The following is a 26,551-nucleotide window of genomic DNA, read 5'->3' as shown; positions in this document are numbered from 1 at the left end:
CAAGAAGAAACACCAGCTGAAAGTCGGGATCCTACACCTGATCAGAAGAGAGAAGATCAGGGTGCAGCTCAGATTGAAGGTGCTGTGAAGGGAAAGAAACAATGTCTATGGGGGGTGGAGGTCTATGTGTGCATCATGCCTTATGCCATGACCAATAACTGGAGGAAAGAAAACGTTAGGAAAGGATCTCAAACTTTTGCTGAGAGTGGGCTAGAAATGTGATGGGTATAGTTTGCAGCTTCCTGCAGTCCCTGTATATGATGAATCTTCTCTCTTTCTTTGAGATGCATTTTGTTTGCCTGAAAATACACTCCTTCCCAAATCAGATGAAACCGTTTAATTCGTTGTATAAAAGTGTACATTATTTCAGTCTTTTAATTTGATCTTCTTAGGATGTTGCAGTGTGATCTTCTCAGCCATGGTGTCCACAGTGTTTTAAGCACCCTTTAATAGCATGTGGAGTGCCCAGTCACCCTACCTTATAACACCCTGAATAAAGCTCATTTGCAAAAGGATTTTAGCCTCATTTTATAAATAAGAAAACTGAGGCCAGGTGCAGTGGCTCACGCCTGTAATCCCAGCACTTTGGAAGGCTGAGGCAGGCAGATAACCTGAGGTCAGGAATCCGAGACCAGCCTGGCCAATATGGAAAAGCCCTGTTTCTACTAAGAATACAAAAATTAGCTGGGCAAGGTGGTACACCCCTGTAATTCTAGCTACTAAGCAGGCTGAGGCAGGAGAATCAATTGAGCCTGTGGGCAGAGGTTGCAGTGAGCCAAAACTGTACCACTGCACTTTCAGCTGGGTGCCAGAGGGAGAATCCATTTCAAAAACTGCATAAATAAATATATTAAAGATAAATAAGAAAACTGAGGCTCTGAGATTGAGACTTACCAAGAACACTTGACTCACGGAGGAGGAATTGATATTTTTCTTCCAAAGTTTACATTCTGCCTATCATCTATGTTAGAAAATGTGAATGATTTTGCTTAAAAATACTTAATACTTAAAAGTGTCTGTACCGTAAGGTAATTCAGTATTAGCTCAGGACAAAAACGCAGTTCAGTGAAGCAGGGTAGCAACTCCAGAAAAGAGCTCAATGAATGACAGCCACTGATTCCTTTGATGTGTATTTTTGACAGTATGTTTGGTAAAAGCTGGATCATTTAGGACACTGGCATACAGGTAACTATATTAGTAGGATTTTGAAGGGGTTTTTAAAAGTTGTTTAAATATTTTTATAATTAGAAATCTCAAAGAACGAATGATAAAATTATCATGAAACAGAAATTGTTTCCTCAACGATAGCATTTTTGAACTAAGCATAGACAGAATTTGGGCCATAGATTATTTTAGCAATTCACCGTTAAGGGGCTTCCAGAATATGATAGTCATCAATGCCCATTAACTTCTTTGCACTTCATTTCTTGTACTCTCACTGGAAGACAGTGATTTTGCTGTTATGTAGCATGCTTTTTTTCTTAATGACCATATAGAAAGTCATATATAAGAGCTTTAGAGCTAAGCATTAGTTTAATTAAGTTTAACCCCAACATTTTCAAGGTACCTCAACAGGTGATGAGAGTCAGGATTGTAAGATTTGTCATAGGCCCACCAATATATTGATGTACTCCTTCAGAAAATTACATTTAAGTTTTGATTAAAATGCTATCCGTGGGCAGTCTTCAGATGTCCTAGGTAGCTGAGATACTTCAGATTTCCTAGGTAGCTGTGTGTTGATAATACATAATGGTAAAGTATGGGAAATGTAGGTGTGGTGTGATTTATCCTCACATTGTCATTTAAGATAAGATACCATAATACAGGAAGACAAAGGCGGGACATCTTTGCATTGCATTTATTACCACAGTAGCCTACAGGCTTTCATTGTATAACACTGAGGAAAAGAATATGATCATTTCTTTATCATTCTTGTTTAACTGCTCCTGTTGATATCTTTTGTATTTTTTAGTGCCTGACCTGGAAGCTGATCTCCAGGATCTGTCTCAGTCAAAGACTGGGATTGAATGCGGAGATGGTCCTGATGTCCAGAGGAAGATTCTGCCAAAATCATAGCAATTTAAAATGCCAGAAGGAGGTATGTTATCCATTAAGATTCAAAATTACGTGTTTTCTGTATTCCACAATATTATACTTTTGATAATAAAAAGAGAGGACATTACTGCCCCTTGAAAAACAGAGTTCAAATGCAAACTTTCTTTGGAAGGTTGTTCAGACCCCAGAAGCCTGACTGCAAAACTGAAACACTATCAGGTACAGACAAAAATTGGGTCAAAGCCATATTGAATCATCAAAGAGGAAAGCATTTTCTTCTAGTACAGCCAAGAGCTAACAATGTTCAGATTGTTTTCTAATTCCTCCTTTTTACAAATATATAGCACATTTGTAATCCCACTTTGTATGAAATATACTGATCCCTGAAGGATACTAGTAGCAGCTCTAACATACTTTGTGAGATTTTGGCAAATCACATAAATCCTACACCCATTTTTGCTTTTATTGAAAGTATTGAATGCAGATAGATTAACATCAAATAAATTAAAGTCCATTTCAGTGCTGATTTGTGCATGCTCTGGTTCTATTGAAGAGAATAAAAAGATTTTCTGATTTTCATGATGTGTTTATCATAACAATCAGCTTAAGTCCAATTATAGTATCTGTGTTGAGATTTCGTTGCTCCTAAGATAATGAGCAGGCACTCTGCTTGATGTTTGTTTCCCTCTATGAAGACCTTCACAAGTGTTCTTGGTTCCTGTCAAATTCTGAATTCTCTCAGGCTTTGAAACAATGATTGCATTTTTTTTTCCAGAGGGAGTCTCGCTCTGTCTCCCTGGCAGGATTGCAGTGGTCTAATCTCTGTTCACTGTGACTTCTGCCTCCAGGTTTAAGCGATTCTCATGCATCAGCCTCCTGTGTAGCTGGGATTACAGGTGTATTCCACCATGCCCTACTAATTTTTGTAGTTTTATAGAGACGGGTTTCACCATGTTGGTCAGGCGGGTCTCAAGCTCCTGACCTCAGGTGATCCACCCACCTCAGCCTCCCAAAGTACTGGGATTACAGGTGTGAGCCACCTCCCTGGCCAGACCCAATGATTGCATTTTACATTCTTCCAGCAGTCAAGCCTTTAATGACTGAATAATAAAATGGAAAGAGACAGTCAGGTTTTTGTGGCCCATGAAATAGGGAGTATGCATGTACTCAGTGATGCTCAAGCTGGTTGTAAGATGCCTATGCTAAGCATGCTTCCTGTCCTCCTGTCAGTTTTCATGAGCTACTGTGTGTAATTAGAGTGAAGACACATAAGGTAGAATCACCTCTAACCATATCAGAGGTTCTATATTACAGATTTCTGCCTCTGCTAAAGAACTCCATTAGACTATTTACATTTAAAATAGTTTGTAGATGATTTCCAGGAGCCTATTGAACAAGTCTCAATTGTATTCTTAGGACAGTTGTAACACTAAATGCATATCTTATTAAAATAGATAGAAAATTACAGGACACAAGAAAATAACACTAAGAAATAAAAAATATTAAAAGGGTCAAAGAATAAACCTAAGGGAAAAGGAAACAGGCAGTAAATGAAAGGTACAAATCATTAACAAAAGGAAAACTAATTCAAAAGTAATTAATGTAGATTGGTTTTTTTGGGAAATAGCTAGGAAGAGAGCATCCAGTACTTTAAACGATCTTGAAGAAAATGGAAAAGGCACCACAGAGAATATGAATAAGCCACAGGTATTGAATGTAGGGCATAATTGAAAGGGAGTGCATTCTTGAACACTAGTATTTTCATGGTGTAGATGAAATAGTTGATACTCTAGGAACACCTACATTATTTAATATACCCCTGCAATAGCTGAATATCTGAACATAGAAAGACTGTGGAAGATCTTGTGAAATTTGTCAGTTGTCCCTCAAAAACAGTTACTTTTAGAAGGAAATATTTAGCTTTTGCAGATGTCTTACTCTCTGTTTTCATTTTCCTCTCCATGTCTTTCTTTTTGCCACACTGTTCATGATGTATATAATTTTCACATTTTAATATCAATCATGATAGTGATACCTTAACACTTACATGACAATTTAATTGATTATACTAATGGGAATACTTTCTGGTGAAAAAATGTCATCATTCAGATTGACATGAGGACTATAGGTGAAAACTAGATGCAAAAGTTTACTGCGTGTTAAAACAAAAGATCGAAGGGCAAACTAGTCCAAAGCAATATGATTGCACTTGTGCACAACAGAGAAAAAACAAATGCAATACTGTCCTTTCTATTCATTTCACTTATGTATCTCCTAATGTGATATTAACTGTTTTCTCAAAACATAGTTTTCAGACCATTTGCAGGAGTCTAGTGGACATCCTGAACATAGTTTCAAGCCAAAACATTAAATTATACATTTTCACAATTTCCTTCTGTAGCTTAGGTATTTTTGTGTTCTGGTTGTATATGAGTAAAACTCTATACATGTTTGCTATCTACTTTAAGCCACTTTTAATAGGTTCACTTGATTTAATGTGTTCTGACCTCGGACTGTCTTTTGGTTTCCTTCTAGCACTAAAGGCAGGGTGTGTTTAAAAATGTTGCTAATGTATATGCTTGGAATTGTATCTTCAAAGTCTCTACAGAGGTCTAGTTGAATGTTAGCTGTAGGGTGACACTTAGGTTTCTGGTTATAGTCCAGTTTATAAAACTACAACTTTTGTGTTCTTTGCATACCTTTAATTTCATCTGAATACAGTTCTGCTAGTAATGTTCCCTCCTGTTATGTTTCTATTGCAGGGGAAGTGTAACCACAGGTTGAAATGAAAAGAAAGTGAAAGAATGTAAGCTGAATTTATCTGAGATATTTGACTTTTAAAAAATCTCAATAAAGTTTTCCAGTTTTCGCCAAAGAAGTATTGCACATCTTTTGTTCATTTATTTTCACATATTAGATGCTATTAGAAATTTTGGCTGGGTGCACTGGCTCATGCCTGTAATCCCAGTACATTAGATGCTGAGGCAGGAGGACTGCTTGAGCTTGGGAGACTGACACATGCCTGGACAACATAGCAAAACCCCCTGTCTACAAAAATAAATGAATGAATGCACGAATGTGTGCATGTATTTTTGTAGATGTAGTCCCAGCTACTCTGGAGGCTGAGGTAGGAGGATTCCTTGAGCCTAGGAGGTTGAGGATGCAGGAAGTCATGTTCACGTCACTGCAACTCCAGCCTGGGTGAATGAGACTCTGTCTGAATGAAAAATAGTATCATTTTTGCAACTTTGCATTCTGATTGAGCCGGTATGTACTTGTGTGATACTGTGAAATATATATTTGGTGCTGGACTCTGCTTACTGTCATATAACTCCTACAATTTTTAGAATCTCCACATAGTAATGTCTTTTTGTATGCTAGTGAGTTGACTGATGGCTGGGAGCTCCTATGTAGCTCTAGGATAAGGGATTAGAGCGTAAGCACTTTCAGCCCCATCCCCAACCTTCAGGACAGGGAGAGGGGCTGAGGTTAATCTCATTGCCAATGGCAGGCCTACAGTTTAATCAATCACGCCTATATAATGAAAACTTCCATCAAAGCCCAAAAGGACAGGGTTCAGAGAGCTTCTGCCTAGCTGAACACACGGAGGGTAGCATGCCCGTAGAGGCCATGGAATCCCTCTGCCTCTTCCTTCCTTCCTGTACATATCTCTTACATGCAGATGCAGATGCAGATGCATCTGCATCCTTTCTTAGGATATTCCATTTGTCACGAAATAGGTGAGCATTCCCTAGCTATAGAGCTGAATGAAAGAACTAGTGCCTAGGTAGAAAGAAGGGGAAAGTAACCAGCGCACCTTACTGAAGCAAAATTACTTGGATTCCACCTACACTGTCTCCTTACAGGCTATGGCTTGACACAGCTGTGGGATTCCATCCTGCCTCTCTCACACTGGCCTTGAGATAGTGGGTAAGATACTTATATCCTGGAGGACTGTTTCCCCATTTCTAAAGTAGAAATTAGAATATTTACACTAAATACTTACTGTGAAGAATAAATGAAATAACATAGGTAGCAGGCATTACACTGCAGATAAATTTACTTATCGTTCCTTAATCCCTTTAACATTTCAAGTATTTTCATTCCATTTCATTTTTCTTTGCAACTGCATCTCTCATATGTGATAACTGCTTTGGGTTTTCAAGCAGGAATATCAATCTACCTTTTAAAAAGGATTTGACTTCAGAAATTTATTTGATTTAAATATGTAAATTAAATCAGTGTAGCTGGTATCAGACATGGCATGGATTCTGAAGTTGATTTGTAAATAACCGAGGTGTGACAAGGCCAACCCTATGTCAGTAGTATGTGCTGAAAACTAGCTTGCTGTGTGTTATGCCATGAAGAATAAGTCTATTCTGTTCAGGCAACACCACACAATTCAATATCACAGTGTGTCAAGAGCTCATGCAGTGCCTAAACAGTCCTGTGGTGGCTAATAGGGCCACAAGGATTACCAGTGCAGCTGTTATTTCGGCTTGTCATATATTTATAAATTTGCTGGGTAAGAAGTCTGAGCCCAGATGGATTGAAGTGGTTGATCACTTGCAGATGCAACAAAGCCAAGATCAGCATCATGTTAGTTGTGTGTCCCTAGACCAACAGTACAACATTGAATCGGAGATACTCAATCACAGTACAGATGGTGGATCTCTTTGCCTGTTGGGATCCCACAGTCTTACTCTATGGCCAATTTTAAAATCACACTGAATCCTGAACCTAAGATTATACTTGACCAAGCTGCAACTATGGGACAGCAGCCATGACCAAGCTCCTGAACATCCCACACACAACACCTAGGGATGTTATCCATGCTTGTGAAGAGGAGGAACTGGTGTCAATGACTACCCTGAACTGACCTCCTTTTGACAGTTCCCTAAACCAAAGATGCAAATCAATTGTTTGGACTGGACGTGGAACCCTAAAGGGAAAGGTCCCTTAGTAGGAGGCCACACTGGGGGCCTTGGCCAGCTTCTGCCTGAGGACTGTGTGTCATGCTGGGGGTGCCCTAACAAGGGTAAACTCTTGGTGTCCAGGGGTAACACCTGTGTCCTCTGGGATTGTTCTTACATATACATCCTGACTAACCTATCAGTGCCTCATCCCTGGAAAGCATTCACATCAGCTTCAGTTTCCTGGCCAGACTTGTGCTGATCCTGAGTTATGCTAAGCTTGGGCTGGATAAAAATGGTTAATACAGAATCTTAGTTAGGAAGTCACTGGCCTTCGTCAGATAGACCTTCATCATTAATAGGATTTGTCTAAGATGGCCATGATGGGAAATCTGATGTGTCAACTTTGCTAGGCCACGATGCATGAGAAAAGTTCACTTTGACCATAGTACATGTCTTGTGAACTGTTTTCTTCACATGAGAACTAGCATTTAAATCAGCAAGCTTTGGGTAAACCCATTTGCCCTCCCCAATGTGGGTGGGCTTCATCCAGTCCCTTGAAGGCCTTCAGAGAAGAAGACTGGGGTCCTCCTCAAGATGAAGACATTCTTCCTGTACACTGCCCTTGGATTTGAGATCTCATCTCACCTCTTCCCAGGGTCTCCAGCCTCATATCCTGCTCTCCGAGATATTGACTTGCTAGTCACAACACTTCCATGATGTAGGTCTTCAAACTCAATCTCTCAGTCTCTCCACCCACACACACACACGTGCCCGTGTGCGTGCACGCACACACACACACACACACACACACACACAGAAACCCTATCGAATAGGCTACTTACATCCGGGACCCTTAAAGGGCATAACTGAGATCAGTAATGCAGATTGCTCTCACTCTGCTGCATGGCTTCTGAAGCAGAGGCCTGTGGCCTTCCCCGCACATCCACTGACATCCACGTTGCTTATCACTGTAACTCAGTGTTTTGCCATCGAACAATGTAGAGACCACTACAGTTCCACATGTGTTCCCTGCCCTCTTTCTGTATGTGAGGTTCTCTGTTCCATCCTGAGGACACAGAGATCTACTGGGTATTTTTTTCAAACTTCCAGGAAGGACCTGGGAACCTGTTGAGGGAGATACACCTGCAACAGCAGGAACAGCAATGGGCACAGCCAGTGTGTTCACCAACTCATGAGAGATCACGCTACCAACATCTACCACTTAAGTTTCCCCGTCAACTAACAGCTTATCCTGGAAGTGAGCACGTTCGTAGGTCACTTGGATTCCCCTTATTCTATTTTCCCCAGGAATGCACAGATACAAAGGAAACTGATAGTGGAATGTTGTGATGGAATGGAATCCAAGAGTGAAATGCCCTGCAGTGACATGATTTCTGAAGAAGTCAGTAACTTTTATCAGTTACCAGATGAAGCAACATACAGGCCTCCCTCTGTCTACATGTATGGAAAATCCAGTTTATTGAACTGTAAAAAGACGTTGCCTCCCTGTAATACTCAGTCCCCTAATGCAAGTAGCCCCTGCCGATCCTTACAACAACTGCAGCTGCACTCTAAAACGTCCAAAATGTTTCAAAGTGGGCGAAGATATTCCAGCTATAAACCTCAAGTTTAGGATTGAAAAGAAGTATCCTCAAACTTCTTATTTACATCAAAAGAATAGAACTGTTGGTCGGGCGTGATGGCTCATGCGTGTAATCCCACCACTTTGGGAGTCTGAAGCAGGCAGATCATGAGGTCAGGAGATCCAGACCATCCTAGCTAACACGGTAAACCCTGTCTCTATTAAGAATACAAAAAAAATTAGCTGGGTGTGGTGGCATGCGCCTGTAGTTCCAGTTACTCAGGAGGCTGAGTCAGGAGAATCAGTTATCCCAGGGGCAAGGGTACAGTGAACCGAGATCACGCCACTACACTTCAGGCTGGGTGACAGAGCAAGACTCCATCTCAAAAAAAAAAAAAAAACAATAACAGACTTAAAGAGAGCCAAATCAAGAAAAAACTGCCATTCACAATTGCCACAAAGAGAATAAAATACATAGGAATACAACTAACAAGGAACGTAAAGGACCCCTTCAAGGAGAACTACAAGCCACTGCTCAATGAAATCAGAGAGGACACAAACAGATGGAGAAACATTCCATGTTCATGGTTAGGAAGAATCAATATCATGAAAATGGCCATACTGCCCAAAGTAATTTACAGATTCAATGCTATCCCCATCAAGCTACCAATGACCTTTTTCACAGAACTGGAAAAAACCACCTTAAACTTCATATGGAACCAAAAGAGAGCCCACATAGCCAAGTCAATTCTAAGGAAAAAGAACAAAGCGGGAGGCATCACACTACCGGACTTCAAACTATACTACAAGGCTACAGTAATCAAAACAGCATGGTACTGGTACCAAAACAGAGATATAGACCAATGGAACAGAACAGAGGTCTCGGACGCAACACAACATATCTACAACCATCTGATCTTTGACAAACCAGACAAAAACAAGCAATGGGGAAAGGATTCCCTATTTAATAAATGGTGTTGGGAAAACTGGCTAGCCATGTGCAGAAAGCAGAAACTGGACCCCTTCCTGACACCTTACACTAAAATTAACTCCAGATGGATTAAAGACTTAAACATAAGACCTAACACCATAAAAACCCTAGAAGGAAATCTAGGCAAAACCATTCAGGACATAGGTGTAGGCAAGGACTTCATGACCAAAACACCAAAAGCATTGACAACAAAAGCCAAAATAGACAAATGGGACCTAATCAAACTCCACAGCTTGTGCACAGCAAAAGAAACAGTCATTAGAGTGAATCGGCAACCAACAGGATGGGAAAAAATTTTTGCAGTTTACCCATCTGACAAAGGGCTGATATCCAGAATTTACAAGGAACTAAAACAGATTTACAAGAAAAAAACTAACAAGCCCATTCAAAAGTGGACAAAGGATATGAACAGATACTTTACAAAAGAAGACATACATGAGGCCAACAAACATATGAAAAAATGCTCATCATCACTGGTCATCAGAGAAATGCAAATCAAAACTACATTGAGATACCATCTCACGCCAGTTAGAATGGCGATCATTAAAAACTCTGGAGACAACAGATGCTGGAGAGGATGTGGAGAAATAGGAACACTTTTACACTGTTGCTGGGAGTGTAAATTAGTTCAACCATTGTGGAAGACAGTGTGGCGATTCCTCAAGGACCTAGAAATAGAAATTCCATTTGACCCAGCAATCCCATTACTGGGTATATATTCAAAGGATTATAAATCGTTCTACTATAAGGACATGTGCACACGAATGTTCATTGCAGCACTGTTTACAATAGCAAAGACCTGGAACCAACCCAAATGCCCATCGATTATAGACTGGACAGGGAAAATGTGGCATATATACACCATGGAATATTATGCAGCCATCAAAAACGATGAGTTTGTGTCCTTTGTAGGGACATGGATGAACCTGGAAACCATCATTCTCAGCAAACTGACACAAGAGCAGAAGATCAAACACTGCATGTTCTCACTCATAGGCCGGTGTTGAACAATGAGAACACATGGACACAGGGAGGAGAGCACTACACACTGGGATCAGTTGGGGGGAAATAGGGGAGTGACGGTGGGGGGTGGGGAGTTGGGGAGAGATAACAAGGGGAGAGATGCCAGATGTAGGTGATGGGGAGGAAGGCAGCAAATCACTGTGCCACCTGTGTACCTATGCAACAATCTTGCATGTTCTTCACATGTACCCCAAAACCTAAAATGCAATAAAATAAATAAATGGGGGAAAAAAAGAAAAAAGAAATACTGCAATTGGCACAGAGAAAATAATAACAGGGTAGCAAGGAGAAGGACACAAGGTTCCCCAGGAGGGCTTGCAGGCACCGTTCTCCTTTGTCTTGCTTTCAGGGATAAGAAAGTAGTTCTGTGATAGGTGAGGTGGCTCATGCCTCTCAGCTCAGCACATTGGGAGGTTGAGGCATGAGTATTGCTTGAACCCAGGAGTTTGAGATCAGTTTGGGCAACATAAAGACACCTCACCTCTACAGAAAAAAAAAGAATTTGCCAGGGGTGTTGGAACCTGCATGTAGTCCAAGATACCTGGGAGGCTGAGATGGAAGGATCACTTGAGCCTGGGAGATCAACGCTGCACTGAGTCATGATTTCTCTATTGCACTCCAGGCTGATCAGCATGAGCAATAGACCCTGTCTGAAACAGCAGCAAGTGGTTTAGGGCCAGCTGGGATGTGTGGTGAACCTTATCCCGGAAAAGATCTGTTGCTAGGTAAGTTGGATTCCCCTCATTGTTTTCCCCAGGCATACAGAGCTACAGCGCAATCTGATACCGGAATGTTGTGTCAGAGTGGGATCCAAGAATGGAATGGGCTGCAGTGATGTGATTTTCCAAAGCAGTCAACAAGTCTTTCATAACTTCCCAGATGAAGCAACATACCATCCTCCCACAGGTTACAGGGCAGTGACATGTATGGAAAATCCAGTTTATTGAAGACTCTGAAAAGAGATGATTGCCTCCCTGTAACACTCAGTCCCCAAATGCCAGCAGCCCCTGCCAATCATTCCAACAACCACAGCTGTACTCGTAAACGTACAAAATGTTTTGACGTAGACAATGATATTCCGGCTGTAAATCACAAGTTTAGTATTGAAAAGAAGTATCCTCGAACTTCATGTTGTTGTATTTGACCGAGCGTAGAAAGTTAGCACCAAGACAAAAGTATGCCAGATTGCAGGGTCATTTATTATGCCAGCGACCACAGAGGACTCACGTCTCTCCAACCTGTGGCGTCAAAAGGAGGGTGCCAAGACTTTTTATACCTGGAAAACCACCTTGGGAGTGGGCGTGAAGAGCGGGGATGGGGATGAAAAGGTTTCGGACATTCCAAGGGCTAAGGGTTTCTGTGATTCACCTCCTGGGCGGAGACAAGGGCGGGGGTCTCCAGACATTCCAAGGTCTAGGGGACTTTTGTTATTCTGTTTGTTACTTCAGTGGTTTACAGAAGTCAAGATATACATTTGTTTACACATTGTCTGGGTGGTGATAGAAGTCACCGATTTTTGCAGTTACTGATAAGAAAAGGTAAGCAGCTTTACATAGTTTTGCAGAACAAACTAGCAGTTCTATTTACAACGGCCAAGAACAGTAGTTATTGTGAGGAGAATGGGGCAGCCATTGCAACTTATTTAAAAACAGCTTTGCATTTTATAAAAATAGCGTTGCTCAGATTCTGGCTCCAGGCCAGCACAATGTCACAATGTTTACATTAAAAAAATGGGAATATTGCATTCAGTACAAAGGATATAACACGGCACCAAGGAAGAGGACACAATGTTTCCCAGGAGGTGATACAGGTACCTTCCTTCTCTGTCTTGCTTTGCTTTCTATGATAAGGAAGCGGTTCAGGGATGGGCATGGTGGCTGAAGCCAGCCTGGGAAACATAGGGAGGCCCGTCTAGACAAACAATTTTAAAAAACAGCCAGGCGTGGTGGAGCTTGCAGGTAGTCCCCCCTACTTGGGAGTCTGAGATGGAAGCATCACTTGAGCCTGGGATTGAGCCATGATTTCTCCACTGCACTCCAGGCTGAGCAACAGAGTGAGACCCCATCTCAAATAAAACAAAAATAAAAGAAAGTGTTTCAGGGCCAGCTCGGGTGTGTGGTGAAGCTTTATTTCAAAGGTCAATCACTGCTATGGACCTTGATGCTCAGAATGTCTCTGTCGTAGTCACGACTCTGAGATCCTGGGATTGATGTCCTTCTCGGTGAGGACAGCCCTCTCCAGGCTGGGGCACATGAGGAAAGCATCAGGCTAGGTCGTCAGGCTACCAGGGACAGCTGTCTGCTATGGGATCACAGATGAGGTCAGGAGAAGGACAGCTGAAAGGAGGAGAAGGGAGACAATCTCTGCAGGTGAGGGGCAAGTGTCTGTTAGTTCAGGGAAGACATTGGCCCTATGTCCCAATATGGATCTAGGCTCCTGTGGAAGTACATTTTGGTGCCAGAAAGAACCCAGTGCTTGTGGTATGAGCAGAGTAGCTGGTATCACCTCCCATCCTATATGTTCAATGGTCCCTGAGAGGAGCCCATGCAATTTGGGGATCTAAAACGTTGTTTTCTGATATCCCCTCCATTCACTACCTACGAAGTGAAGGGATGTGAGATAAACTGAGGCCTTCAGAGAGAAAGGCCAGATGGAGCTGTGAGGCCTTCTCAAATGTCCCTCTGTTCTACAATTATGGTGAGTCTCACACTGAGTTCATCCTGTGTGCTCTGTGTCACTCTTCTCAACCTAATGTCTGTCCTGGGAAGAGTGGGTATATTGCAGACAGTCTTGCTATGTAAGGGATTTAATAAGATTTCTGAAAGTTCCATAGGCTGAGCAGTAAATTCTGAGATCCTAGGGCACCATTATGGCCACATTACATGAGATTCACCGGGTGTGAATCGTGGAATCTTCACTTTAAAGGATCCTGGGTTCCAAGTTTCATGGAAACTTGTCTGAGAAAGAGTAGAGGAGGGGAATAGTCTACTTTCCCAGCCACACAGCTTCTTTCTCTTTGTGAAGGTATAGAAGGGACAGGTTTGGTGTGTTCTGTGATGTACAGACCCAAGACCTTCAGGTGAGGAGACTGACACTGACATTCTGCCTGTTATGGTAATGACACACTCAGGGCACCATCTCCAAATGATACCCAGGCCAATCCTTTCAAGTGTCCATCTCTTAAATATTTCTGAAGAAATCAAATGTCTCTTGTCTGTGCAGTCTCATGCTGTAAAATTCTAAATATTTTTCAAAAGCCTTTGGCTCTTATCCTTCATTGCACAAATATGCAGCACAGTAGAGTTTTTCATGATGCTACTTACCTGTGGCTCCATCACTCACTGCTGGGCAACACTGAGAAAGTTACTTAACATCTCTGTGACACCTTTCTCCATTGGTCCCATGGAAATACACTAGTGAGTTCATCTACTTCTTGGGGCAGTTTAGAGCACTGACTGTGTGAAGACATGCACAGTTCTCAGGACAGTCCCTGGCCTATGGTCTGTTTCCAGTCAATTCCAGCTGTTAACGTTTTGCTGTTAGTCTTGTTGCTGTTCTCACATTTCTCTGGAGCATGTTCCAGAGATACAATGTCACAACCACCTTTGACCCCTTGGATGACCTTTTGATTGTCACTTCATTTCTTTGGGGACTCAGGGACTTAGTTTGTGGGGCAGGGCAAGATCATATTTTTATGAGCATAATGAATATTCAGCTCTCCTTACAGGGTATTGTGGGGCCTAAATGCAATGCTGGGGTTTCATTGTCATAAGCTCATATGAAAACCACATTGAGATACCATCTCACGCCAATTAGAATGGCAATCATTAAAAAACCTGAAGACAACAGATGCTGGAGAAGATGTGGAGAAATAGGAACACTTTTACACCTTTGGTGGAAGTGTAAATTTGTTCAACCATTGCGGAAGACTGTGTGGCGATTCCTCAAGAACCTAGAAATAGAAATTCCATTTGACTCAGCAATCCCATTAGTGGGTATATATCCAAAGTATTATAAATCGCTCTACTATAAAGGCACATGCACACGTATGTTCATTGCGGCACTGCTTACAATAGCAAAGACCTGGAATCAACCCAAATGCCCATCAATGATAGACTGGACTAGGATAATGTGGCACATATACACCATGGGATACTATGCAGCCATAAAAATGATGAGTTTGTGTCTTTTGTAGGGACATGGATGATTCTGGAAACCATCATTCTCAGCATACTGACACAAAAACAGAAAATCAAACACCACATGTACTCACTCATAGGTGTGTGTTGAAAAATGAGAACACATGGACACAGGGAGGGGAGCATCACATACTGGGGTCTGTTGGGGGCGGCTAGGGTAGTGACAGCAGCAGGTAGGGAGGTTGGGGAGTGATAACATGGGGAGAAATGCCAGATATAGGTGATGCAGGGATGGAGACAGCAAACCACCGTGGCATGCGTGTACCTATACAACAATCCTGCATGATCTGTACGTGTACTTCAGAACCTAAAGTGCAATAAAATATGTGTATATCTATCTATATACATGGATAGATATAGACATAGATATCTTCCAGAAAGAAAACAATCCATTTGCAAATGATGTTTTGGATATGACCATTAATAAGTTCTTATATACTATACAACTTCCTGTATACTATATCATCTGGTGAAATGTAACCACCTTGTATATTAAAATAATTCTGTAAAAAAAAAAATTTTACCCAAAATTTTCAAGTTACCTAAACAGGGGATGGATGTCAGGAATATAAGATTTGTCATAGACCCGCCAGTACATTGATCTAATCCTTCAGAAAGTTACATTTAAAAAATGTTATCCATGCAGCAGGCTTCAGATTTCCTAGATACCTGATACTCACCATTTATAATACACAATGGTAAAGTATAGGAAACAGAGGTGTAGTGTGATTTACCCTCAGATTGTCATTTAAAGTAAGATTTTATAATAGAAGAAAACAAAGGTGTGACATCTTTGCATCACATTTATTACCACAGTAGCCGACAGGATTTTATTTCCTAACACTCAGGAAAACAATATTACCATTTCCTTATTTATCTTTCTTGTTTGCTTGCTTCAATTGATACCCTTTGTATTTTTTTCGTGCCTGACCTGGAAGCTGATCTCAACCAGCTGTCTCAGTCAAAGACTGGGGATGAATGTGGAGTTGGTCCTGATGTTCAGGGGATGATTCTGCCAAAATCAGATCAATTTAAAATGCCAGGAGGAGGTATCCTATCCATTAAGATGCAAAATTATGTGCTTTCTGTTTTCCACAATATAATAGTTTTGATAATACAAAGAGAGAACATTACTGCCCTTTGAAAAACAGAAAGCAGAATTAAAATGCAGACTTGCTTGGAAAGGTAGTTCAGACCCCAGACTCCTGACTGCAAGACTTAAACACTACCAGATACAGACACAAACTGAGTCAAAGCCATATTGAATCATTAAGTATTAAAGCATTTTCCTCTGAGTATAACCAAGAGCTAATAATTTTCTGATTTTCTTCTAATTTCTGCTTTTACCAAATACATAATGCATTTTCAATACTAGTTGCGTAAAATATGCTGAGCACTGAAGTAGGCTCTACTGTTTCCTCTATCTGAGATTCTGGATGAATCCCAGAAATTCTACAGCCATCTTCGCTTGTATTGAAATGCTGAATGCAGATCAAATATGTTAAAATTAATATCAGTGCTGATTTCTGCATACTCTGGTTCTCTTGGAGAGAATACAAAGATATTCTGATGTTCATGATTCGTTGAATATAACAATCAGCTTCAGTCCAATTATAATATCTGAGTTGTGATTTCTTTGCTCCTGAGAAAATGAGCAGGGAGTCTGCTTGATGCTTGTTTTCCCTGTATGGAGACCTGAATGACTGTTCTTAGATTTTGTCAGACTGTGAATTCTCTGGCTTAAAGAATAATTTTAAATCCTTTCAACAGTGAAGCCTTGAATTACTGAATAATAAAATGGCAAGATACAGTCAGGCTTCTGTGGCCAATGAAGTAGGGAGAATGCATGTAGGTCAGTGATGCTCAAGGTGGGTGTAAGATGCCTGTGCTAAGCATGCTCCCTGGCCTCCTGTCAATCTTCATGAAATACTGTGTGCAATGAAGACACATATGATATAATCACCTCTAACCGTATCATAGGTTACATATTAGAGTTTTCACCATTGAGACATCAGATGATAGGACTTAAAGTTCAAAAACCCCAACATACAAATTCCTGAGTATTTGACCTAAGAATCTTGTACACACATTTTCCAAATTGTTGACTGTTAATTAGAAGAGCTTCTGAATTTAAATAAAGCATTCCATGTCTAGGGAAGAAATTATCTAAATGTTTTTACTCTGCACTGCTGAACCATTCCATTAGACTATTTACATTAAAAGATAGTTTTCAGACTATTTCCAGGAGCCTATTGAACAAGCCTCAATTATATTCTTATGAAGATCATAGTCTCAAATGCATATCTTATCAAAATAGCAAATTGCATGAAAAAGGAAAATAATTAAAAACAAATGAAAGAACAATAACGTACACCTAAAAAAAAAGGAAAGAGTTACTGAATAAAAGACACATATGAATCATTAGGAAATGGAAAAGTAATCCAAAAGTAATAAATTGAAAAGACTGTTCTTTTTTGAAATAGATATGAATAGAGCATCTAATAGCTTACACACTCATGAAGAAAGTGGAAACAGTTCAACATGGAATATGAACAAGACCCTAAAAGGTACTCAATATATGGTATAATGGATATATTGATGAACTCTTACATTTTCAAAATATGGATGAAATGGTTGATATGCCAGAATGCATACATTAGTAAATATGTCCCAGGAATACCTGAGTATCTAAGTGTCACAATGACTGCAGAAGAACTTCTGAAATTTGCCAGTTATCCCTCAAAAACACTTACTTTTAGAAACAAATATTTGGCTTTTCCACATGTCCTACTCTCCTTTTCCATTTCCTTCTCCCTCCATTTCTTTTTTAGCCCCACTGTTCATGATATCTGCCTCTTTTCTGTTTTGATGTTAAAAATGATAATGACAGGCTGGGCATGGTGGCTCACGCCTGTAATCCTAGCACTTTGGGAGGCTGAGGAGGGTGGATTGCCTGAGCTGAGGAGTTCAAGGCCAGCCTGGGCAACACGGTGAAACCTGGTCTCTACCTAAATACAAAAAATTAGTTGGGCGTGACGGCGTGCGCCTGTAATCCCAGCTACTCGAGAGGCTGAGACAGGAGAATCGATTGAACCTGGGAGGCGGAGGTTGCAGTGAGCCAAGATTTTGCCACTGCACTCCAGCCTGGATGACAGAGTGAGACTCCAACCAAAAAAAAGAAAAAAAAAAATAAGGATAATGTCATTAAAAGGAGTGTGACCAGGTAATTTATTTTACAAATGGGGATACTTTGAGGTGCAAAAAGTGTAACACTCTTGATGTTGACATCAGGACAATAGGTGAAACCTTGGGCAAATGGTTACCTTAACCTAAAATCCACAGAAGGGTAAACTAGCCCAAAGCATCATTTCTGCACTTCTGCACAACAGAGAAAACAAAGTGCAAGACTGAGCTTTCCAGTTCACTGCACTTACACAGCTCCTAATGTGACATTAACTGTTTCCCAGAAGCTCGCTGAACATCCCAACTGTTATTTCCAGCCAAAACGTTTCATTATACATTTTCTGGTGAATTTCTTTTGCTTCTAAGGTTTTTTTGTGTGTCAGTTATATTTTCGGTAAAAGTATACACAATGTTTGCATTCTATTTTGAATCACCTTTTAATAGGTTCACTTAATGAGTTCTGACTTCATACTGTCTTGATTTCCTTGTAGCACAGAAAGTAGGGTGCATTTAAAGATGTAATAATGAATATGCTTGGAAGTCTATCTTCAAAATCTCTACAGAGGTCTAACTGAATGTTAACTATAGGGTGACTCTTAGGCTTCCAGTTGTAGCCCATTGTATAAAACTAAAAGTTTGGTATCCTTCTCATACCTTTAATGTCATCTTAATACAGTCCTGCTAGTAATGTTCCTTCTGGTTATGTTTCTGTTATAGGTGAAGGTCAAACACAGGTATAAATGAAGACAAGCTGAAACAATGCAAACTGTTTTATTTTGATATTTGACTTTAAAATATCTCAATGAAGTTTTACAGTTTTCTCCAAAGAAGTCTCGCTGCACATCTTTTGTTCATTTATTCTCATATATTAGACAGTATTGAAAATTGTGGCCAGGTATGATGGCTCATGCCTATAATCTGAGGACTTCTGGATTCTCAGGCAGGAGGACTGCTTGAGTTCAGGAGACAGACACTAGCTTGGGAAACACAGTGAGACCTCCTTCTCTACAAAAGTAAGTGATTGACTGAATATATGTACGTATGTAGCTGTAGTCCTAGCTACTCCAGGCACTGAGGTGGGAGGTTCCCTTGAGCCCAGGAGGTCGAGGATGTGGGTAGTTATGTTCATGCCACTGCAACTCCAGCCTGGGTGACAGAGGAAGACTTTTTCAAGAAAAAAAAAAAAGTGTCATTTTTGAAATATGGAAAATTGAGCTGGTATACAGGTGCTGGTATGGTTTCGCTCTGTGTCCACACCCAAATCTCATGCTTAGTTGTAGTTTCCAATGTTGGGGGACAGACCTAGTGAGAGGTGATTGGATTATGGGGACAAATTTCCACCTCGCTGTCTTCATGACAGTGAATGAATTCTCAAGGGATCTGAAGGTTTAAAAGCGTGTGGAACTTTCCCTTCATCCTCTCTCCTGCTTTTATCTGAAGAGGTGCTTTCTTCCCCTTCACACTTGACAATGATTGTAAGTTTCCTGAGGCCCCCTGTCATGCGTGCTGTTAAGCCTGTGGAACTGTGAATCAGTTAAACCTTTTTTCTTCATAAATTGCCAAGTTTCAGGTAGTTTTTTGTGGTAATATGAGAACAGACTAATACAGGTGTGATCTTGTGAAATATGTATTTGGTCCTTGATCCTGCTTATACTAGCATACAGCCCTTAAAATCTTTAGTGTCTCCAGAAAGTGAAGTCTTCTTGTATGCTAATGAGCAGCCCCTAAGTAGCTCTAGGGTGGGAGATTAGAAGGTTGGGACTTTCAGCCCCATCCCTAACCTTCAGGGAAGGGAGAGGGGCTAAAGGTTAAGTTGATCACTAATGGCTGGCCAATGGTTTAATCAGTCACAGCTACATAGTGAAAATCTCCAAAAAAAACCCCAAAGCCCCAAAAGGGCAGTGTTCAGAAAGAGCTTCCAGCTACCTGAACACATGGAGAGCAGCATGCCTATAGAGGGCATGGAAGCTCCTTGCCCCTTCCTCCTTTCCTTACCTATGCATCTTTTTATCTGCATACTTTCTAATATCCTGTTTTAATAAACCAATAAATATATATGTTTCCCTGACTTGTGAAACGCTGTAGCAAATTAACTGAACGAGAGTCGGACGCATGGGAAACCCAATTTTTAGCTTGTGGCTAAGAAATACAGGTAAAACAATTTAGGGCTTGTGGCAATTGGCATAAGAAGTAGACGGCCATCTTGGGGGTCTGAGCCCTTAACCTGTGTAATCTGACACTATCTCCAGGTAGATCATGCCAGAAATGAATGAGAGGACACCCAGCTGGTGTGTGCTGCTAAACTCATTGCTTGCTTGGTGTGTGTAGAAAAGCCCCCACACATTTGGTCACAAAAGTCTTCTATATTAATTGTTCTGAGGCAAGAATAGAGAAAAAACTTTTTTCTTCCATTCAACAGATGTCATGCTTGTATACTGATTTTCTATTTAGTAACCTTGCTAAATATGCTTGTTCCAAATTTATCTCTAGATCCTGTTTGATTTTCAACATACACAATCATATCATATTTGAAGAACATTGTTCCTGACATTTCAAACAGCATACGTTTTCTTTTTTCCTATTTTACAATATTGGACAGACCTACCCAACACAATGCTGATTAGAACCAGTAATTGTGGCCATTCTTCCCTTATGCCTAGTAGGCACTGGAAACTCTTTAACATTTTATCATGTTTGCTGTGCTTTTTAATATAGATAAACTGTATTCCTCATTTGCTAAGAGTATCTTGAACATATGTTGAGTTTCATCAAGCCCTTGTAGTACATTCACACAGATGATCATAGGACTTTTTCTTTCATTAATCTGTTAACGTGGTGAATTACACTGGTAAGTTGCTATGCTTAAACCAACCTTATCTTTCTAAGGGAGAAAATTGGATCACAACATATTATTGGTTTTGAATAATCTATTTCTTACTAATTTGTTTAGGATTTTTACGTATGTCCTCATAAGTGACATTAGCATATATTTTTGTTTCATGTACAGATGCTCCTTAACTTATCGTGGGATTGTGTCCCAATAAATCCATCATAAATTGAAAATTTTATAAGTTGAATATGCAGTCAGTACACCTAACTTGGCGAACATTATATCTTCGCTTAGCCTACCTTAAACACGCCCAGAGCACTTACCTTACCCTACAGTTGTGCAAAATCATCTAACATAAAGCCTAATTTATCACAACATTGAATATCTCATGTAGTTTATTGAATACTATCCTGGAAGTAAAAAACACAACAGCTATATGGCTACTCAAAAAACTGTTGCCACTCAACGCATTTCATTTTTGCACCACTGTAAAGTCAAAAAATTTTAAGTGACAGCGTCATAAGTGGGCACCATCTGTGTTCACTTTGTTTGACTTCAGAATCAAGGTTACACTGGCTTCATGAAATGAATTGGGATATAAAACCTTCTTCTATTCTCTGGAACTGAAATACCTGCAAGAGTGAAGCACTCGGAGATAGGATTTCCCCTGTGTGTTTGTTTCTGGATTGCACGTCTTTTTTAGCTTTGGACACTACTTAAAGAAAGATAGAAGAGGCAGCTCCAGGTTGCCATGCTTTTAAAGTTGGTAAGGTGCTTCTCTTCCCTACAAAGATGCCTCTAATGATGCTGTCATTCTGAAAACTACCGGCTCCTATTTCTGTACTGACATTGACCTCTGTACACAGAAAGTTAAAAGTTGCTGCTCTATTAATTTGCTTACATAAGTTTTTTTGGACCCTTGGGCTCAAGCAATTCTCCCTCCTCTGCCTCCAAAACTGCTAAGATGACAGGTGACAGCCATCATACCTGGCCTGCCTACCTGATTTTGATCTATGGTGTATGTTTTTGATTGGATGACTATACCTGTGAATAGTTAGGATGAATAGCTCCATTTATTGAATTCTTTAAGAATAACAGTAATAATATCTCACATTTATAGATTGTTTAGTATCTGTTAACCAGTTCTCTGAGGTATGTTTCATTATTTCTGACCTCATGTAATCCTTTGAAAAGGTGAGTCAGAGTTTTCATAAAATTTACAATAAATGACTAGTAAGAAACAGATATGGGGATTTAAGTATGGTCTAAGTTCACAGTCTTCGTGCTTCCTCGAAGTCAACGCTTCTGAAAGTGTTGAATGCAAAACTGGTGTTGTGTATGTTGACTCAAGTGGTAAGCTGATGTTTTCATGTAAATCCATGGTAATGTATAAAATACATATATTTTTATTGTTTAACATAAAATGGTTTGTTGTTCTCTTGAAGTAAGTATTTGTCAAAATGTGGCACACAAACCTAACATGAATTCCCAGATGAAATCATTGTTATGAAAGTATTTTAAAAGTTAATAATAACATATCAGTTTTACTGTGCTACAGAAAAAAATGTAACAAGAATACTAAATTCATTTCGAACAGTTTATGGGAACACAAAGAAAAGAACTGATGTCTCAATCCCCGTGGAAATATGCCACAACATCTCCTGCAAACACTTTCTTTAAATGATATGAGGCAAGGAGAAAGAAACACCAAATCTTTCTTTTTCATCTGAGCCTGACAGTCACCACATCCCAATCAGAAGGCCCTGCAGCTGCCTAGATCCAGCCTGATACCCCTCTCCTATACGTAACAGCCTGATACACCTCTTCCTATACATAATACATGAATGATAACCCTGAGCTCCATTATATTCTCATACCCAAAGGATAATTTTTCAACAAAGGGCCCTACTGAGAATCCACACTGCTTAGGGAGGAACATGGGAATACAGACAGCAATTATTTCTATTACAGAGATTTTAAAATATTTTCTGATCCAAAAGGACTGAAAAGCAAGGGTTAAAATAAAAAGTGAGACTAAACATAGGGGATCCCATTTGCCACGGAATATGTGAGAAGTCCCTAGGCTATATACAGCTAGATGAAGAATCAGGGCCTAGGTAGATGAAAGGGGAAAGCAACCACCACAACTTGCTGAGGCAAAATTACTTGGGTCCTAGCTATACTGTCCCCTGATGACATGAAATAACCATGGGTTTCCATCATGGCTCCGACATATAGGCCTCGAGATGGTGGGCAAGGTAGTTATATTCTGTGAGACTGTTTCCCATTTCTTTTTTTTTTTTTTAAATTATTTAAAATGGATAAGAGGTTTCTCTGTTACCCAGGCTGGCCTCGAATGCCTAGCCTCACATCCTCATGGGTCAGGACAAGGGGCCTGAGCTACTGCAACTCCCTTTTTCCCATTTCTAAAGTAGAAATTAGAGTATTTACGGTAACTCATTGCTATGGAGAATTCATGAGATACCATATATGAACTCAACATTATATTGTAGATAAATTTGGGTTACTAGTTACAGTTCTTTTCTTCCTTAAAATTTCAATTTTGTTCATTCCATTTGCCTTTACAATTACATCTCTAGTAAGTGATAACAGCTTTAGAATTTTAATTAGGGATATCAAGTTACATTTTTAAACAGGTTTGAGATCAGAAACTGATTTCATTCAAATAAATATACTGATTAAATAGCAGCGTAACTGGTGTCAGACATGGCATCTATTCTAAAGTTGTTTCGTAAGTAACCACAGTCAGACAAGGCCAACCCTAAGTTAGTAATATGTACCTAACACTGTGCATTTTGCCGTGTGTGATGACGTGATGAATAAGTCAATATTCTGGTCAGGCAACACCCCCAGAACTCAATACCATAGTGTGTCAAGTGCTCAAGCAGTCCCTAAGCAGCCCTATGGTGGCTAACAGGGCCACGAGGATGATCACTGCAATTGTTAGTTTGGCTTGTCACATATCCATAGATTTGGCCTGTAAGAAGGCGATGAGCCTAAATGGATCTAAGTGGTTGATTGCTTGTGGACACAGCAAAAGCAGGATAGGCACTGTGTCGGCACCATGTCACTAGTCCCACAGGATAACACTGAATTGGAGGTACTCAATGACAACAAAAATGGTGGGTCTCTCTGCCTGTAAGAAGCCCACACACTTACCCTGATGTATTGAACAGTTTTATACCCCACAGCTGTACCTTAAGATGTGGAAAGGCCTGTGCTTAAGTGATGCTAGGGAGATGGATGAAGAATGGCCTTGTGTCAGCCTCCAAAGAGATAGGGAGCTGGTGAGAATATACCTGTGGCAGCTCCCACCATGCTGCTTATCTCCCCTTGCTCCAAAGAGATTCAAGGTATTCTACTAAGACCCAAGTTAGCCTGCTGTCTAGCTTTGCCTACGCAGCCTGTGTGGTTACTTGCAAGACTTCCATGGCACCATGGCAGAGCCATTGTGCTAGACTGTTTTGTATAAAACCAAAGAATATATGCAAAGTGCCTAGAAACATATGATCTCCAATAATGACTCCCAAAAAGAGGAGATGCCTTTCTATTAGGATCATTACAAAAGACTGATCAATTAATTTAGTAGACATGCACTGACGCCTGCCATGTTACAGCAAATACCTGTGATGCTGGAAATGAGACCAACCAACAATGTGTGGTACTTGCTGTGAGGGCTATCACACTGTGGTGGGACAGACAGAACCTTACACAGAACAGCAGCTGAAGTGAAAAGGAGAAACACAGGAAAGGGATCAGGGGAATTATATATATATAAAAAAAAAACATAGTGACCAAGATGCTGGAGGAAAGCAACATAATTTCTCGAAAAGGTAATCCTTCTACATTGACTTTTCACCTTTTCTGAACATCACTACATCATGTCTGTGAGATTATTGCTGGATTCCATTCTGATCTGTTGATATTTTTTCCCCAATACCACATTCTCTATTACTATAGAATTAATGTTGACTCTTGATGTTAGGTAGTGTGAACTCCCCAAATTTATTGTTCAGAAGTATTCTGGCTGTTCTGGTTCATTTTCCTTTCCATATAATTCTGTAAATTTGGTTGTATAAGTTCATGCAATTTTGTTTTGAGGTGCAGCAGATAAATGCATTAGTGGCTATAGAAGTGTATCGGGGAAGAAGGTGAGTTCCCCCTTAGCTTCAGGAATGATCCAATATACAAGGAGCAGTGGATGGTTTAGGAGCAGGAGTGATCATTGCAGAAGCAAAGCCCCTGAGAAGGTGGGAATCATGGGAGCCTGAACTAAGGTGAGAGGCTGGCTTCAGTTAGGAGCATTGTATGCAGAAGGGCGGCAGAAAATGCCGGGGAAGGCACGAATAGAGTGGGTTTTGGAAGCTCTGAGAGTTCCCCCCTTATTTCTTCTGTCTTCTAAATGAATTATTTTGGGAGATCATTCAAATGGAGGAAGGTCCCTAGCATTCGGTGAGAGTATTGTAGTAGTGGAAATAGGATGAGAGAGAAAGTGACAATCAATTCTCTCACACTGGTCATGAACTTAAGGTACAATACTTCAGGTTGTAAAGTATTCTCAGTACCACTCAGTTTCTCAGATACAGGCATCATTATGTGGGCATTATATTAGCAAGAGGAACAGGGGTACTAGCACATAAAATGTATATGATAATCCTCGACTCCCCAAGGGCAATAAAAGTATGTATATTTGTTTGTTAAGGCTGCCATCAAAAAATATCACTGACAGGGCGGCTTACACAACACAAATGAGCACAAATCTGCACATGTACCCCAGAACTTAAAGTATAATAGAAAATAAAATAAAATAAAAACAACACAAATGTGTTTTCTCACAATTCTGGAGGCTGCACCTCTGAGATGAAGGTGTCAGCAGAGTTGGTTTCTTCTGAGGCCTCCCTCCATGCCTGTAGTCCGCTGTTCTCTCCCTGTGTCTGCCTTAGTCCTCCCTCTGTACACGTCTGTGTCCCCATGTCATCTTCTTATAAGGGCAACAGGCACGTTGCCTCCGGATCTAATGACCCCATTTCACTTAATTACCTCTTTAAAGAACCCATCTATGTCACATGCAGTTACATTCCGAAGCACTAGGGGTTAAGATTTCACCCTATGAATACTGAGCAGACACAATTCAGTATTCCTGTTAGCTTTATCTCAACACTGTTTTTCATTTCTCAGACAGGATCTCATCTGTTGCCCAGGTTGGAGTGCAGCGACATTAACATGGGTCACTGCAGCCTGCAACTCCTGTGCTCCAGGGATCCTGCCATGTCACCCTCCCTAGTAGCTGGCAGTAAAGGCGTGTGACACCACAGTGGACTTAATTTTTTTAAACATTTTTGTAGACAGGGGCAGGGAGTTGGGCCATGTTCCCCAAGCTGGTCCATAACTCCTGTGGTCATGCAATCCTCCTGCCTCGTGCTCCCAAAGTGCTGGGATTCTAAGTGTGATCCACTGAGGCCAGCCTTCTTTTAATACTGTCTTTACTACTATTATCACTATCATTTATTTCATTTTTGCAAGTACCTTGCAAGGTAGGATGTAGTCAATGAAGCTCAGAAAACTCATCTCTTGCTGATCCTTACTGGGAATGGAAGTACTAGTCAAACAGACAAAACTCATGTGTTTTTCAGTGGAGTGTAAATGAGAAAGTCAGATTTGTTAGATTTCTTATCCTGAACTCATGTGTTATTAAAGTATATGTGTTCAGCATCAGTAAAGACAATAGTAATGAAGAATCATCAAGTCTCA

At 40.4% G+C, this 26,551-nt stretch overlaps 1 protein-coding gene across 2 annotated transcripts in view; it reads left to right on the top strand.

Annotated features, from left to right (window-relative positions):
* Nucleotides 1–26,551, top strand: part of LOC116545570 (X antigen family member 5-like) — a 46,290-nt gene continuing 19,739 nt past the window's right edge. Inside the window, exons 1-2 of one of the 2 annotated variants that reach the window (XR_004266353.1) lie at nucleotides 1–79; nucleotides 1,973–2,247. The gene's annotated coding sequence lies outside the window, so the exon portion shown is untranslated. Of the gene's footprint in view, nucleotides 80–1,972; nucleotides 2,248–26,551 lie in introns of those variants that run through there. The other variant, XR_004266354.1, reaches the window with a different exon arrangement.

This window comes from Sapajus apella, unplaced genomic scaffold (assembly GCF_009761245.1).
Source record: "Sapajus apella isolate SASKATOON/1434 unplaced genomic scaffold, GSC_monkey_1.0 scaffold290, whole genome shotgun sequence".
Lineage (NCBI taxonomy): Eukaryota > Metazoa > Chordata > Mammalia > Primates > Cebidae > Sapajus > Sapajus apella.
This window is presented reverse-complemented; position numbering and strand designations above follow the sequence as displayed.